We start from the raw sequence: 17318 nt of genomic DNA, 5'->3' as shown, positions 1-17318 counted from the left end.
GGTGTTTCGGTCTCGGAGGATATGGGAGGAGGGACTCTCTGGTTTGGGGTATATGGGTTGCAGTTGATCCTTAGGTTTGCACCCGGTGCTGGTAAATTCAACTGTTGTTTCTCTTCTGTCTTCACTTCTCTGTTGTCCCCACTTCTCTGCTTTCTGCACTGATGACTGGGCACTGTCACTGGCTGCATGGATCTCACAGGTCTACCAGGCAGAGTTGTTCAGGGAACCTACTGCACCTTCTCCCCTCCCACTCCTCCTGCAGGGAGCTCAGGCTGCTAGAGGCATCTTTGTTTCTCTCAGTCTACTGCCCGACACGGAATTCTGACCTTTGGTAGTTTTTATGCACAGATCCCACACTTAGATGTGTCTGTGTGCAGGTTGATTTTTGTTGTTGTTGTTGAGTTTTAGATGTTTAGCTTATTGCTCTTTCAAGGGGTGAGATGTTATGACGTCTCTCACTTTGCCATGTTTCTGACATCACTGCAACATTGTTTCCTAATATCAGTGTATCTTAGATAGTTTTCCCCATTACAACTAAGGAAATAATTGTATATAACTGAATCCTTTAAATCATAAGAGTAAAAAAGCAAAAGTCTGCTATATAAAATTACTTCTCAATGTAATTGATTCAATAGATCAGGAAATTTACTACAACGTTACATCTTTTTAACAGCTGTAATTAAAAAGCTTGGAAAGTTTTGCTTGGCTACTTTGGAGTGTAATTTTTCATTCATTCAATCAAAACCTCTTATTGAGTGCCTACTACATGCCAGAATTCTATGCTAAGTAGGCACAATGTCTGTTATTATGAGAAAACTTCATGTCGGTATTATTTTAAATGGAGCCACTTGAAAACAAATTGAGTTATTTTCCTATGATTCTCTTTACACAGTTTATTCCAACATCTGGTTACCATTTCACATCTTTAGCCCTTGGCATAGTGTCTTGCTACCACCTGGGCTCAACTTTGCCAAATGCTTTCATCCATTCCAATTTCCATGGAAATCAGAGATGGTTATAGTTGTTTTATGAATGAGAAGCATGGTCCACATCAGATACAGACAGTTCCTAGACACCTCTACTAAAGACCACTTTGCCACGGCAAGTCCACCAAGAGTTAATACCATTTTCCTTGCTGTTCTTGTCCCCTATGGCCATTGATATATGGTGAGGGGTAGACTTACCATAGCAGACCTCTTTCCTGACATACTATCCCAAGTCCTGAGTTATATTCTGAGACAAACTGACCTGAATTTGAAATAAGTAGGAGGGTAAATGAACAAGTAGCAGTAGAAAGCATGAAAGAAAAGAGAGAGAAGTACTTGCCTTCAAGCCATCCAGGACTGAATATGAGTTGGGATACCCTAATCTTCAAACCAGAAAGACGATTTTTATATTCTATTTAGGTAGAGTATTTGCCCCCAAATTTAGTTAGATCCAGTATAATAATCCAGAACCTTGTAACCTGCTTGAGCTTCAATTCTGAACCCTAATACAGCCTTACTTTCTTATATTGGGTCTTGAGATATATATATATATATATCTTGTTTTTGAAGGAGCAAAATATATATATATATATATTGGGTCTTGATATATATATATATATATATATATATATATATATATATATATATATATATATCTTGTTTTTGCTCCTTCAAAATTGTGACTCCCAGTCTAAGAATTTCAGATATATTATGGCTTCTGAACTGTGGGAACCTATTTGAGCATATCAGAGCTTAAGGAGTTATTCTTAGACTCAGTTTGCACCCTGTTTCTCCCTGTGTCTTATATTTAGACTCTACTTCTGTCCATGCCAGTTAGGATGTCCAGTTACCAAATTCTGTTTGAATGTTAGGACGCTGCTTTGGTATGTGCTTTTGTCCCAAGCCTGGATCTGTAAGCATTAAACCCACCTTTTATTTCAACTCTGTCCATTGCTTCTGATTTAATATGATACCCAGGTCTCTGACCTTAGTTTTTCTCTTTGGATCCATTATACACTTGAGCCCCTTTGTTTTGTAGTACTTGACTTCCCTATTCTCTTCATGTTGCTTGTGAGTGAGACTTGTGCTCCAGAGTATTCTTTCTGCTTTAATTGTACACAGAATTGTCTGTGGGAATTGGAGAACCCAGATACAGGGTCTAGACAACAAGCAGGACACAGCAGCTTCTTCATTTTGAGTCTGAGCCCTGCCCTCTGATATAATGTCTACATCAACAGGGTTAAATAGGGCATAACCAAAATTTTGGGAGTTCTGACTTATAATTGGTGGAGACAGAGATTCCTGGAGTCCTGCCACTATGAGGGGTATATAAATGGGAAGCACTGAATTAGAATCTTCACAGGTGGTAGAGAGAAGGCACTCAGAGTGGCCAGCACAGGCTCAGGAGCAGAGGGAAGCAATCAGGTAAGATTTCTGATTGCTATTATATATGGACTAGCCTGTCTTTCATTGAGAGAGAGACAGAGAGACAGAGAGACAGAGAGAGACAGAGAGAGAGACAGAGAGGGAATTCTGGGCACTAAGAGCTTCTCAAGCAAGTTTCACTCAAATCACAGATTACTACCCTGGAGCTGTAGATTCTTCCAGCTTTCTCTCTCCCCTGCCTCACACTTACCACACGGATAGTTTGTGCCTGAAAAATTGTTGGTGTTTTTGTAGAAGAGTGGAGTTCTTTTTCCCCTGAGGAAGACTGGACCTCTCTAGGAGAGAGTAGAGTTGATTAATAATAAATACATTCAGCTGGCCTCATTAAGAAGGAAGCTGGCAAGAGAAGGGAGGGTGAAAGCTATTGTTATCAAGCCAGGTAGGACTAGGAGGGAGCAACCAGGAAATTGGGAATCTGGTGCCAAAGCTGAGGAAGTCTTGAGGGTGATACCAGAAGGGTTGGCATAAAATCTATTTGGATAATATCCCCTCACACTCGTACAGTGCCTTATGCTTTGCAAAGTGCTTCCATATCCATGATTTCATTGTGTTCTTCTAGCACTTCTGCGAGGTAGTTAAATCTGGTGTTAAAGGCCAAGGAACTTGCTCAAGGTCACAGAGCAAGTCAGTGGCAGAGGCGGAACTGTAAACCAGGGTTCCTGCTTCTCTATCCTGTGCCCTCCCACTGGGACAGGCTGGCTGCCTGTGGACACATATGAAGGGCCAAATTCTCTGTGGTGAGTAGTTTTTCAAGAGTGTTCTTAGAACAGGCATGGAAGCCCCAGAGTGAGGGACCAACTTGTCACTGGTTATTCCTGGGAACTGGGGCTCCTTTATCTCAGTACACTTGAAGGGCTTTCCAGAATTAAACTTTGCTTTCTTTAGCAGACATTTTCTTCCCTCTTTTGCAACAGATACTTGCTGGTTATTGCTTTCTTAAGTAAGAAAATGTCCATTTCTTCTGTTCAAGCCAATAACCTTGCCAAACTCATTGTTTTTTCTTCCCTTATAATATTGAAAATAAACAGGCATTTTTTACACCTTTTGTGAAGAACACTAGGCTGTTTTCTGACCACAGCCAGCCATTTGAAGTGTGGTTGCTGTTTCCAGAGAGTGACACCAGTATTGGTATTCAGAAACTGAAGTCAAGTCAGAGATTGAGCAGATCATCTCTATTCATATCATTTCTTTCAAGCATTTTTCTGGTTGTTAAGGTAATCTGAAAAATGGGCATTTTTTCTCCTCAAGTCAGTGGGAAGAAATGTTCCTAGTATATGACAAGTGGGAGTGATCTCCCTGGGGCTGTAACTTTGAAGTACCCCTGTGGGTAGATGGAAAGTGAGGAAGGCATTTCATCAACTGGTACTAAAAGACCTGAAGCATGTATATGGAAACACATAAACATCCCCTTTCCCCTCTGCAGCCATCCCCCACCTGCTGCTCCAAGGTACAGCAGCTGGAATGGCTTTGTCCCTCCTCTCTCTTTCAGACATGCACCCTCAGGCTGACCTCTAAGTGACACTCTCCCACTCTCAGACTCCTCTTATTCTCTGTAACCCATGTTGAGAGAGGAAGAACAAGTTGTGATTTCTCTAGGGCCTTCAATGTCCTAGGGATGACTGTACCTTTAGGCAAGTTATTAAGCACAGACATACCTGGGCATACTACCTACCCACTCTTCTTTCCACTTCATAACTTTGATATAGCCCTTCTCTCTGCCCACAACTACAGGAATTGCTCATCCTCTCTCCAGGGTCAAGCAACTCCCTGACTATAGAAGTCAATTTGGCAGCTATCCTAACTTTGAATTCCTCTAGCTCCTGAGATATGTCACTATTGTTTAAAACTAAATGAGAGCAAACAATAATAATATCTGAAAGAATAAGAGTAAATTCCCAAATCGAATCATATGTATAATCATATAATCAGGTAGTGATACTCTGGAGGAATCGGATTTACATTATCCCACATGAGTCTCATGTTTCAGTTATTAAAATACGAAGAGTGCTAATAATTGATTATTTAGATATTTGCCTTATAAAATGAGAACAATTTGATTTTTATTTTACAGACCTTAAAACTTTTGAAAGTTGCTACTGAGCGCACATTCCCCTTCTCCAGTTCTCAACTCTCCAGTCTCTTCCTTAAGAATGGTTTTCTGCCTTCATTTCCATATAATTTGTCAATATGCTTCTTCAAATGTGCCCCCCCTCAAATATTCACACACAGGTTATGGTATGATCCATAACCTTGTGTAAGAATTTGATCTAAACACTGTACTGTTTTAAATGATATTAACCTTGTTTTAAATTGCATTAGCTTTGTCTTTTGGTGTTGGTCTTTTCTGTTTTTGGATTTTGTTTTTCAGCAACTGCCTTTCATTACTGGCTTATTGTGCTTATGATTAACAAAAAAATTTCCAGTGACCACTTTATGCATACTGATGTTAAGGCAGGTCTCCCTGTATGGTTAATTTTACAAACTAAATTAAGATATTTTATACTGATAACTTCTTACATTTCATGTGGTTAGATTGTACTCATCCTTTCAGATTGGCATCAGAATGCTGTGCTCTCCCAGTTTTGTCATTTGACAATTTGAAAAACATTCCTTTTCTATTTTAATTTGAGACCCTGAATAAAATAGGAAAGCATTATAATGTTCCACTATTGTCAACAATGAATTAATTAATACATTTGATAAAATGGTTGGTTACCTAACTATAAATCCTCCTACTTCAGGCCACATTTTGTCTGTCCTAACAACAGGGAGATTATTTTGTTCAATTCAGATATTCTAGCTCTAAGGCAGTCATCTGATCTTTTAGGCTATTCACACTAAAAAGGAAATGAAGTTAGTTTGACCTAACTTGTTCTCCATGAACCTATTATAACTTATTGAAGATAAAATAGTCTCTGTCTTGCCAATTCAAGTTATCTGGATTTAACAAGGAAAAATTACATGTCCTCCCACTTCAGAGTACCTAAGTTGTCTTGACCAACTCCAGAAGTGGAACTCAAATTCCAATTGATAGAGCTCATGCTTCAGAAACAGCCATTTTTAACACAATACTGACCCAGAAGTCAGTATGATAGACAGAAATAAAAGTTGAAAAATTGAGAGAATATAATCTTTATCTTTTAGGAAAGAAAAGAGATGAACAAGAGAAATATTAGTCTGTTACCGTTTCTATTTGTTTTAAGTAGTCTTGCTTCTTTCTTCTCTACAATTGAGTTAGAGACCGGGTGGAAATTTAAAGAATGTGTATTGCCTTTCACTAGTTCTTTTAGTTCCATGTTTTCCAAAACCAGCCACATAAAATAAGTTTTCTCTCATAAGATTTTTGTATCCAAATTTTATAATAAATTAACTCCACTCCCTAGTTGTCTAAAGTTTTTGTTTGTTTGTTTTGTTTACTATCATATGAATCTTTCCAATTTCCTCTATACACACATGGAAAATCTCCACAAAGCAATAATTCCTATTTTCAACATGCATGACAGTGTCATAATGTACTGAAAAGAAACCAAAATTCTATCCTCTTCAATACTATAAACTTACTTTTACTCTCCAAAGCCTAAAAAATCCCTTGACAAATATGATACTTGTAGAAATTTGTTCATACATCTCTGTAAGAAAGCTAATTCTGTGGTGGAGTACATTTGAGGGAGTTAAAGCTCTGGCAACCTGTTATAATAAGTTTCAATAAGAAGTGTGGAATGGAGACAACTGTAGAGGCTCTAATGACACCAGAGAATAATATCTTATTCAACTGGCACTTTTGAAAGCAGTAGATCTACAGCAAAATTTAATTTGTTAAATTAGAAGCTGGTCAAGAAAATATTTCTGGGATTTTATCAGCTTGAAATAACCAAAAGAGTATATTCTCTTCAACTGCCGAGTATTGCTTAGAAATTTGCTGTTCTGAGATAATTAACAACAAGTAATCAACATGAAGTAGCCTACACAGATATATTTCCCTGAATTTTTTATTCTGCACATATTACATAACCCTCCAGTGAAAAATGTATATAAATAGAGAGAACACAACATCTAATCACATGGGTGGACATATTCAAGAATTATACCCAGGCTACTAACGGTTTTTTAAATATCTGATTGATGTGGCAGCTTAGAAACCAATTGTATCCTTGTAGCTTCAAGTTGCAAAAATCTATTTTGCACTGATTTAACAGATTGTTTTGCATGGGAAAAACAGAGCAATCAATGATGATGTCAGCAGCCTCTTTGTCATGCAGACCTAAAGGAGCTGGCTATAATCAGTCTAAAGCAAGAAGAAGCCACTGCTGCCAATATCAGCATTGAGTGCTCAGTTTCTTTGGTGCCGAAACAATTTGATAAAAACAAAAGAAGCCTTGGAGCTTAAAGCACACAACTAGGAATGTGCATATTAAAGATGATAGTAAATTGGTGTTTAAAATGAAAACAGGAGAGATTTATTTTTATAAAAAGAATGTGGTTTATATTCTAAATACCATACAGAAGTGAATTAGAATTGTAATGGAAACTCAAAGAGAAATGCTAGAGCTGGTGGCTGTATAGGTGGAGAGAAGAAGGGCAGAATTCATCAAGTATATTTGTAAAGTAAATAGGAAAGAATATAGGCATTATTATCTATTCATTCAATAAGTTCTTTGCATTAAGACTACTCGATACACACCATTTCTGAAGGTCTTTGAACAAAGTTACAACATAAATCCATAATTACACAGGGATGGGCAAGTTAGAACTTATTTTTTGTTCCCCATTCTTCTTGAGTCACCTTTATCACATTGCTCTGAATTAATAAGGAGTTTTTTCTTCTAAGAATCTTGTAATGTCAAATATAGTATCATATTTCTTTTATTTTTATGAGGCAGCTAATTGATTCTCCTTCCTACTAGCTTCCTAGTCATTTCTGCATGAGTTCTTTTCTGTTTGTTTGTTTGTTTGTTTGTTTGTTTGTTTGTTTTGGCGAGGCAATCCTTGGTTGGCCTCACAAATTGCAAGGACATTGTCAGCTTACAATCCCTTATTTTTTTATTATTTTTTATGCCTACAGCACCTGGTCTTCCTATGTGGTCTCCCATCCAAGTACTAACCAGGCTCGACCCTGTTTAGCTTCCGAGATCAGATGGGATCGGGCTTGTTCAGGGTAGCATGGCCGTAGACTGCATGGATTCTTAATAGTAGAGACCCTTATATAGGTGTCCAATACTTCATGTTATTTTAAGATCAACTATATCCATTGCCATTATGTTTACAAGGAGAGTGAGTGCCATAGTTCTACCCCTCATACCTCCTGTTTATGGTCAAGGGGATAACTCTTCTCTGATCCACAGACTAATAATTAATTTTATAAAATTAATGAATTAATTAATCAATTAAGAATTAATTTTATAATAATGGCATATTACATGTAATGTATTTTCATATAAACTAGTCATTCATCCTCACTACAGTCCCCATTCCAGTTTATAGAAGTGAAGCTTACATATGTTAAGACACTCATTCAAGATCACAAATTAATAAAAGAGAGAATTCAAAACCACAATGAGATACCATCTCACACCTGTTAGAATGGCTATCATCAACAGGACAAATAATAACAAGTGTTGGAGGGGTTGTGAGAAAAAAAGGAACCCTCATACACTATTGGTGAGGATGTAAATTGGTACAGCCAATATGGAAAACAGTATGGAGGTTCCTGAAAAAACTAATTTACCATTTGGCCCAGCAATCCCTTTTCTGAGTATATTTACAAAAAACTTGAAAACATTTATCTGAAAAGATATATGCACCCTGATGTTCAGAGCAGCATTGCTCACAGTGACCAAGACATGAAAACAACCAAAGTGCCCTTTGATAAATAATTGGATAAAGAAGAAGTGGTACATATATACAAAGAAATATTACTTAACCATAAAAAAAGATGAAATATTACCATTTGCAACAACATGGATGTATCTTGAGACTATCAAACTAAGCAAAATAAGTCAGACAGAAGTTGAGAACCATATGACTTCACTCATATGTAAGATATAAAACTAAAAGTAACAAACAAACATGACAAACACAAACTCATGGACATAGACAGTGGATTAGTGGTTACCAGAGGGAAGTGGGGGTGGGCGGAGGTAGATAAGGGTAAAGGGATTCAAATATTTGGTGGCAGAAGGAAATTTAACTTTAGGTGGTGAACATACAATGCAATATACGTATGACATATTATTGAAGTGTACATTTGAAGCCTATTTAATTTTATTTACTAATGTTACCCCAATAATTTTAATAAAAATGGAGAGAATTGTTATTGATGTCCCTGGTACTCTTGAATTATTAATGATGAAAGTGGAAGAATTTATCTCTACCTAGGCCCAGATACAAGCACCTGGGAAGAAGTCATCTTCTAAGAGATGATCTTTGATGTTGCTAATATGATGTAAATTTTTCATGAAATCAGTTGTCCAATATTTTTACAGTGATTTGCTTTTAGACTACAAATATTTTGAAAACCTGAAATAGTGTCTATAAATGCCACCTTGTAGATTGTCATTGGGACATGATATACAATCAGGAACTAATGCCTGGAAATTTCTGTCTCCATCTGCCAAAGCTACATTCTTAATTATTTATTTTATGTAAGTTTTTTAAAAATGTATCTGTTGAGAGACAACTGTGAAAAAAAAACAGAATGAAAAGGACCTGGAAACTGAAGGTCAGGTTTCATGTTCTGGCTCTGTTGCTGTGACCTTGGACAAGCTACTTAGTCTATAGGAAACCAATCTTAAATGAGTGGTTGTGATGACTTACAGAGATGATGTTCATGAAAGAATTTGTAAACTATGAAAATACTAAGTTTTGATAGCAAGCATAATAGCTACATCTGAATATTTTACTACGTTAGAGTATTTGTTTAATGGGCAAATTATTTGTCTTGGTCAAACTTTATTGGTCTGTTGTTATAGCTTTTTCTCAGTGCATCTTATGGTGATGATAAGAAACAGCCACAGAATTATTTTATCATCCTTGTTTGAGGGCTAATTGCTGGTGAACCAAATGTGATAAGGTCTTGCCTCTTGGTTTAAATCAACCCTATGTTTCTCTTAATTTACTGATGAATCTTGAGACCACTACTCTTATTTTGGTCAAATATAATTTAAGAATTGCTGTACATATTTCTAAGTTAAATGTGTGCTTCAATCCTATACCTTTTGAAAACAAGCATCTTTCAGTTTTCCTAAGAATGTATAGCGTTTTATTTTTCATCAATTTCCAAAGAATTTAATGTGAGTGTTATTTTTAATGGCTATCGCTATCCTAAATCACTAAACCTTTCAGAGTCACTAAGCAAGCTATGTGTTTTTAGCCGTAAGGTAATTCCATATAGTTTTACATATTAAACTTTGATTAAATCAATATAACTCAGCACAGTGAAACTCAGTTTTCAAGGCTGATTTTACTATTAAATTGTTATAATTAAGAAACACCATCTTTCACTCTTCGTTTTAGTGATGTAGGGGTAGTCATTTTTGTGACACTCATATAGATAATCATACTTGCTATAAAAAGATTTACTTCAGGTTAGACCATTTGGGAGCAATTTAAATTTTCAACATTCTCTGTCTCCATGTGAAAAGCCTATGGTTTAATTGCAGCTTTCAGACAAGACATATAATATTTTATCATTAAGAGTCCGATCCTTCTGTTTTGTTCATTCCTATAACTGGGCAGTCAAGCATCACCAAAAGAAGTTGAGATTTTTTATAAACCTCTATTATATTTCTAAATGAATACTAGTATCCTTAATTCCTAAATTTCAACCTCACCCTAACCATTTTCCTTCTCAGCAGTCCTTAAACTGGCATTGCTAAATAGATGTTTGTATAAATGAGCACTTTTTCTTCTCTCCACCTCAAGTATATATCTTTTCATTCTCTATCATTTCCACATTATCTTCTATCTGTGGAATAAATGTCCTTAATTTATTTACAGTGCTAATCCCTATACCTATGTTTTTAATTTTACCTTTATTCTGCCATTACAGGAATTTTACTTCATCTATTATCTAGGTCTGTAGACAGGACCAACTTTTGGCTCAATAAAATATAAAGTAAGAAAAATGTTCTTCCTCTTTACTTTAATATCTTCTCTTGCTACAGTTTTGTCCTATGGGCTCTTTCCACCATAAAGTGTTGTTCTCTCAACTAGTGGTCATATTTGCAAATATAGCTAATAAATTACTATGGTGTTAATAACTGATAATTACAAAAAGATCAGCCCTTTGCCTTCTTCAGGAATAATTACATTTTAATTTGGAAATGAGGGACGTACTAAAATCTACTAGCTTTGAAACCCTTAAATTAATGAATCCCTAAAGATGGAATTCCAACCATTAGTTAAGGAGAAAGTATGTGGCATATGTCTTTCCAAATATCTCTTAAATCATGCCAGAGAGGCAAGTGCCTATTTTGGCTACTTTAAAATCAGTCTTATTCACAGTTCATAATGTTATTTTTGCCACAGTTCAAGTGGGTATTCTCTAGAATTATTTGGTAGATAATAAATGTCCACATGGTAGAATTTAAAGCAGCGCCGTCTAGTCCTGTTTTTACAATATTACCAAGAAATATTTTGCAATAGCTTTGGGTATTGGCATGAGCATCTTGTATTAAAAATTTGGCAGCAGTTCAAAGCCTAGTACTTTCAACTGGCTAATGGGTTTGAATAGCAAACTTTTGTCCAGATAGTCTAATGAGTAACATTTGACTCATTATCTGTTAAATAAGTTACCATTTTTTAAAACTTGTTGTGCTATGATATTTTGTTGTTTTCCAAATGCTTGATTAAAATTCCAAAATCTTGTAGTCTAGTGCCCATCCTCCTAATATTCAACTAGGAGAGCTTTTATTTTGGTTCTGAAAATCCTTATTGGACTTATCATGTGGATACTTTTCTAAACAGGTAACTTGTCTTCCCCTGCTGCCCAGCTCAGTTTCTGCTCTTTGAGGCTGGAGCTTGTATAAAATCCCAATTTCTATCAAAAATTTACTCAAGGTTATTTCCTCTTTAGAGTCATAACCTTCAAATGAATACTTTAGCAGGGAATAAATAGAGTTTAAAATAAATTCACTGTGCTTTCTTTGGAATTCTTTTAATTTTCTACAAATATATGATATGTACCTTTTGGAGGAGAGCACTGCTAGAATTTTGTCCAATGGAGCTTAACTATTTTTAAATAAGTTCATGATAACATTAAGATGGTTTTCTATTATGTCGAACATAAATTCTTTCATTCACAAGCACCATTTGCTCTTTTTTTGTCCACTTTCATCATTCCAAGCAATTGTTTCATCTTCTGATTCATCAGCTGCAGGGACCGCTTCATTTACAGTTTGGTTATATCTCCATTCTTCTGCAACTTCTTGTTTAATGGCATTAATTTTACTTGTAGTTAGCGTGTTTTTTTCCCACAATGGCCTCCTGCCAATCTGAAATATTTTGTTCATTTTATGTACTTTCCTTTTCTGAATGAGGATACAAGGGAGGGATTTGAGGGGGCCATGGGGAACATTTGCTAACGTATCCTTTGTTTTGTCAGATTCCAGTCCAGTGACTTAATAAGAATAGCATAATTCCATTCATCTTGTCTATTGATTTAATGTGAGTCCTGGGAAATGTGACTTAGTGATTAATTGACTTATATTTCAACCAATCATTCAGTAAGTTTTAAACCCCTCTGAAACTATTGTCTTGGTGGCTCTTTAAATCTTTTATAGTGTCTAATTACCAAGAAGTAACGATCCATTCCACTATCTGTGATTTGAGACTTTTGGTGAAAGTAATAACCTTCACTTTGGGCTTGCCTCTTCTTATTTTAGTCACAGTAATTAAGACCTCCACAAATGAGCTTTCAAATTATTAATCATATATAGATTTTTTTTTATTTTGTATTGTCAAATTATTTTAAAAGAAATAAAATGGCAACCATTTATTGATGAGAAGCCACTTGTAATTAACTAAAGTTTTGTGATTGGTGTAAGCATGAAGGGGAGTAGAGTTGCTAAGTTAAAGGAATCAGATTGTTGCGTGCAATTTCCCTCCTCCACTGGGCTTATCTGTAAGCCTTAGAGAGGAACATGTGGTTAGGGAAGACAATCTACATGTCAACTTTTTAACCCTTGATCTACATGGCTTGGAGACCACCCTGGTAATTATTTGAGGTCTACTAGTGGATCACCATTTAGTTGTTGGGGACAGCTAATCTAGGTCAATTGGACTATAAGATGTCATATTTTGAGAGGATTATTAGTACTAGTATTATTAATAACTAAAAACCACACTAAAAATGAAAAGCAGAAGGAAAAGCCATAGGAGAATAAAAAAGGGCACACTAATGTATTCTGTTCTACCTCAGCTGCTCTTCTTCTCCACATAGGATTGTGATTGATGATGCAAGGTGGATGGCATAATATCCTCTCATAAATGACTAAGATAATATCTCCAGGAACCTTTATCTTTCTCTTCCGAACCAGGGGTCCTGCCAAAATTTATCTTGGAAAAAAATTAAAAAGTATTTTTAAAAATTGTCTTTGATTTCTTTTTAAAAATTAGTTCTCATTTCAACCAAATGAGATTGCTTAGGTTGAGTATGTTAGCAAGAATTCATGAAACTCCTCAGTAGTAAACCATCAAAGCTTGAAATTACAGATAATAAAATGAATAAAAATGATAGGATGCTAAGAGTGGAAAGGACTTAATAAGGGAATAGAAAGATTGTTGCAGAAAATGTAAACATAAGTAATAATGGTTCTAAGAACAAAGAAGAGAATGATGGTCTATAGAGGAAAGAGAGATAGGCATTTATTGCTAGGAGAGTTAAAGATTTCTAAAAAAAATATCACATATTTCTAAAAAAAATAGAGGGAAGGAAATAAAATATTGATGCTTCCTTCTTATCTACCCTTCTTCCCATTTTCTTTTTGTAAGAGTGGAGAAGGAAAAAATGATTATTCAAAAGGAGAAAAAAGCAAATTAAGCATTTCAAAGCTGTCAGAATTCAAGGACTACAGATTAGATTGTAAAGGAACTTTACACTCTAATTTCTTTGAATGAGAAGATATTAAAATTGAAAATCAAAGAGTGGGAGGGAGATATGAAAACAAAAGGACAGAGAATAGGGTGAGTAGAAAGCCGTGGTAGCTGGCATATTATGGGGCAACACATTTCAGGGAAAAGTGAACAGGGGAAGAGGAATTAGCAACTTCAAAATTATTGTTAGGATGAATTTTTAAGGCTTCTGGAATCTTTGGACTTAACCCAAAACTTCATACTGCTTAAAAGCTGAACAAAATTACCTCTGAAATTCTGAGCTCTTGGTTCAGGCTCACAAGAAAAATAAACTCTCTATTGGAATCTTATTTAACGGCAATCTATCTACCCCCACAAAATTCACTTAGCGGAGCAGAGCAGAGCAAGCACTGAATATGGATTAAGTAGCTCAGGTTTTCTAATGATTCAACCCACTGTTAATGAAAATGTGTACCTTTTTATGGCTGCCTTAAGTGATGAATAATAAAGTGCTTTTTTTTTTTTTAAATCTTTCTCCTTGCTTTCATATCTAGTTACAGAGTAAACTATGCTTTAGGCACATTTAGAAACAAGAGATTCTGGTTTGTGGACTGCTTTATCCTAAGATCCTTTTGTTATTGCCGCTTCACGAGTATGAGCCATTTGATTTTTCCTACAGCTCTAGAGAGTAGACTCCATTTGTAATTTGAAAAGATAAAGCTAAAGGGGTGAAATGGCAGTGCAGTGTGCGGATTCAGTTTATAGTGTAAGGTATCAGGCAAAGTACAGTTAAGTGATTTCTATTTTTCTGCAAGTAGAGGAAAGGAGGAAGGAGATAGGTGTTGTTAGTGAGACAGGTGCCCCTATTTTCACTCTAGTATTTTTTCTGGTGCCTCTCTTCTTCTCAGTTGAGTCCACCCTTTGAGTCAGCCTAAAGACTACAGTCATGGAAACAATAAATAAAATCTGCAAAGTGATTAAACATTATATCTAACCCCCAAAACAACTATTCCTTCTTAAATCACAGCCAACTCTGCCAGTCTGGATACCCAAAGCCAATAAAAAGGAAACTTTGACTCTCATTCACTACCTGAATAGAGAAACTCTTAGAATACATGTTTGTATAAGCACTGAGGTTATTGAGGTAAAAGTTTGATCCAGGCAATTTGTATATTGTAAAATCGGAACTTACACCAGATTTCTAATTTTTGTTGCAAATCTAAGAGATCTGACCAATTATGAGAATATTCTTTAAAGGGACACAATAACATTCACCTTCATGACCATAATCTTCCCCAGGAATGTTGAATAGGTTATTAATTTTAAAGAATATTTGGATTTAAATTAGTACAAGCATCAGTAAATGATTCCAAATAGTCTTAGTATATATTGTTCAGTGGAGAAAAACATTACTCATGTGTGCATTAGCATTTTTATTTTTACTGCAGTGATAACTTCATTCCTTTTTCCAGATTCTGAGAAATGCTGCTTCAAACTCTACTACAGATCTCAGGTAAAAACCCATGGTAGGCTTTTAAGAAGCACCCCACTTAAGAATGAATATTAACTAAAAGCCAAAGGAAATGTGTTTCATCATCTCTGCCTATTTGTTCATCCTCTCCCAAGAGAATAGATACCTTCTGCTTCTTCCATGTGATTATTTATTGCATTTTTTGATGCAGTGCTTGGTCAGTAATTAAGCAGATGCGCAGGAAGTATTCTAGTACCTCTAACGGACTTCGAAGACTCAGAAAAAAATAAGTGGCATTGGTTATAGCAGCTGCATAGAATGGTCATTTAGTCTCTGACAATGTAGACTGAATGAATGTGTATGAGAAAGAAAAGAGATCTAGAGAAAAAAAGAGAGATGGAGAGCTAATAGTGATTCATGGCGAAGTATAAAAAGAGAAGTAATTTTAAAAGCAATGGGTGACAGCCTATAAAATAACTCATTTAACTCATCGCTAAGGAAAAATTGTTGTGCTTAATGTTACCAAATATTTTTCCTTCAAAATCAGCATTTAGATGATTTGTATGACTTTTCATTTTAGAATTTCTGTGATGGGTGTTATATAAACCGGAGTTTAAACTAGAAAATTCTGAGGTGAGGTAATAAAAAATAAAAATAAAGGAAAAACTTTTTTCAACCACCATTTGAATTAGTAACATCAGGGAGAAAATGGATTTTCTTCATTTGAAATAAAAAAAAAAGAGCTTTCAGAATTGTGTTTATGGGAAATAATTAAACATACACTTTAGTGCTTTCAATTGAGCATATGAGCAGTTCTCAAATGGGTTTGGATTTATCCGTGTTATCAATTTTTTTTTAATACCTACAGCACTTGATATTCCTAGGTAGTCTACTATCCAAGTACTAACTAGGCCCGACCCTGCTTAGCTTCCAAGATCAGACAAAATAGAGCATGTTCAGGGTGGCATGACCGTAGACTCAACTTTTTAAAAATGCCATTTCTAGCATGCACGTAAGTCGCAGAATGTAGCCTAATGATTTGATTAGTGTAGTGGAGAATGGATCCCTGCAGGAGCTCTGCAGAGGCCTGGGTAGTCATATCCCTATTTGTCCTTTCCTTGCAATACACAACACTAATTGAGTATTTCCAAGAGTGTGATATTAAAAGGCTCACCTAATTCAGAGTGTCCTTAAGTGCTAACCAACATGATCCTTTTACTGGTTTACTTATACTTTCAGTTTATATATATATACATATATAAAGGCTACTGCAGAGTACTTTTGATTACATATACATAATTAAGAACACAGGCCATTTTGTCTAGGCACTTAAGCACTTGCCAAACAGGGTGAATTATGATATTAAGGAGGGGCAGAAAGGAAAGAGATGGCCCCAGTAACATTTGATAAACTTTAGAGATCTTTTGCTTTCCCTGATTGTATCTGATAGGGCATAGGGTTTGATAGGTAAGAATAAAAAGAAGAAAATAAATTAAGTGTGTGGCTGCTATAAGCTCAAGGGATTCTGGTTGGCAGCTGTGAGATGATTTAAAGGGTACTGGAGGAGAACATAGATCTCTCAAAAGTCTTTCATAGTCTCTGAAAGTGTCACATTTTGGGGTTAAGATGTAGAATGCTTTTAGCACACTCCCAATTTGCTACGTCAGAGGTCAGAGCATAAACTTATTAGGCTTTTAACATCTATTAATATCTTATCATGAATTATTTTCTCAGATCATTTTCAATTGCTTCCTTGAGAGGAAAAAACACAATATAGGTGAGAGTTGCTAGTAAAAAAAACACAGAGCATAGATGGAGGCTCTAGACAAACAGGTTTGGGTAGGGAACTTGGGCAGTTGAGGGGACAATAGAAGGACAATGGAGGCCTAGGCATTGTATGGGCAGGGGCTGGAAGAGAAGAGGTAGAGAAAGAAGACATAAATACAAGGCCAAAAAAAATTCCTCTCCATCTTTTATAGCTTAGGTGAACACGCTAGCCTGGTCTAATGCACTGTCCTCTGCTATAGCATTTTTTTTTCAGCCTTTGTTGAGAAGACGATGGTCATGGAAGGAAAAGAATCCATTTAATAACCACAGGTCACCTCCTCTACCTTTCTGGTCTTTTTTTTTTTTTTTTCAGGTTCACACATAAGGAAGAAAGATATATACCAGCCTGGCTTACAGGAGGTTAAGACATTGTCTTTTTCTGTGGACATTGAGTATAGTGCTGAGGAGCAAAGTCTTGAAAAGAGTGAAGTGTAATATCAATTAACTGGAAACAATTTTGTCAACAATTTTTGGGTTGGTTAACAGATTTCTTTGTGAAAAGCCACATGTAAGAGAGT

The 17318-nt window shown here is 35.7% G+C and overlaps 1 non-coding gene and 1 pseudogene across 1 annotated transcript; both read right to left on the bottom strand.

The window, feature by feature from the left end:
* Positions 1–7485: 7485 nt before the first annotated feature.
* Positions 7486–7604, bottom strand: LOC111740442. The gene has a single exon (XR_002780618.1). It is a non-coding gene; the product is annotated as a 5S ribosomal RNA (ribosomal RNA).
* An 8228-nt stretch (positions 7605–15832) lies between these two features.
* On the bottom strand, positions 15833–15951 carry LOC111740420 (annotated as a pseudogene).
* Positions 15952–17318: the final 1367 nt, after the last annotated feature.

Source organism: Pteropus vampyrus, unplaced genomic scaffold, assembly GCF_000151845.1.
Source record: "Pteropus vampyrus isolate Shadow unplaced genomic scaffold, Pvam_2.0 Scaffold63, whole genome shotgun sequence".
NCBI lineage: Eukaryota > Metazoa > Chordata > Mammalia > Chiroptera > Pteropodidae > Pteropus > Pteropus vampyrus.
The sequence above is the reverse complement of the archived record's forward strand: the minus strand, read 5'-3'. Positions and strand labels throughout refer to the sequence as shown.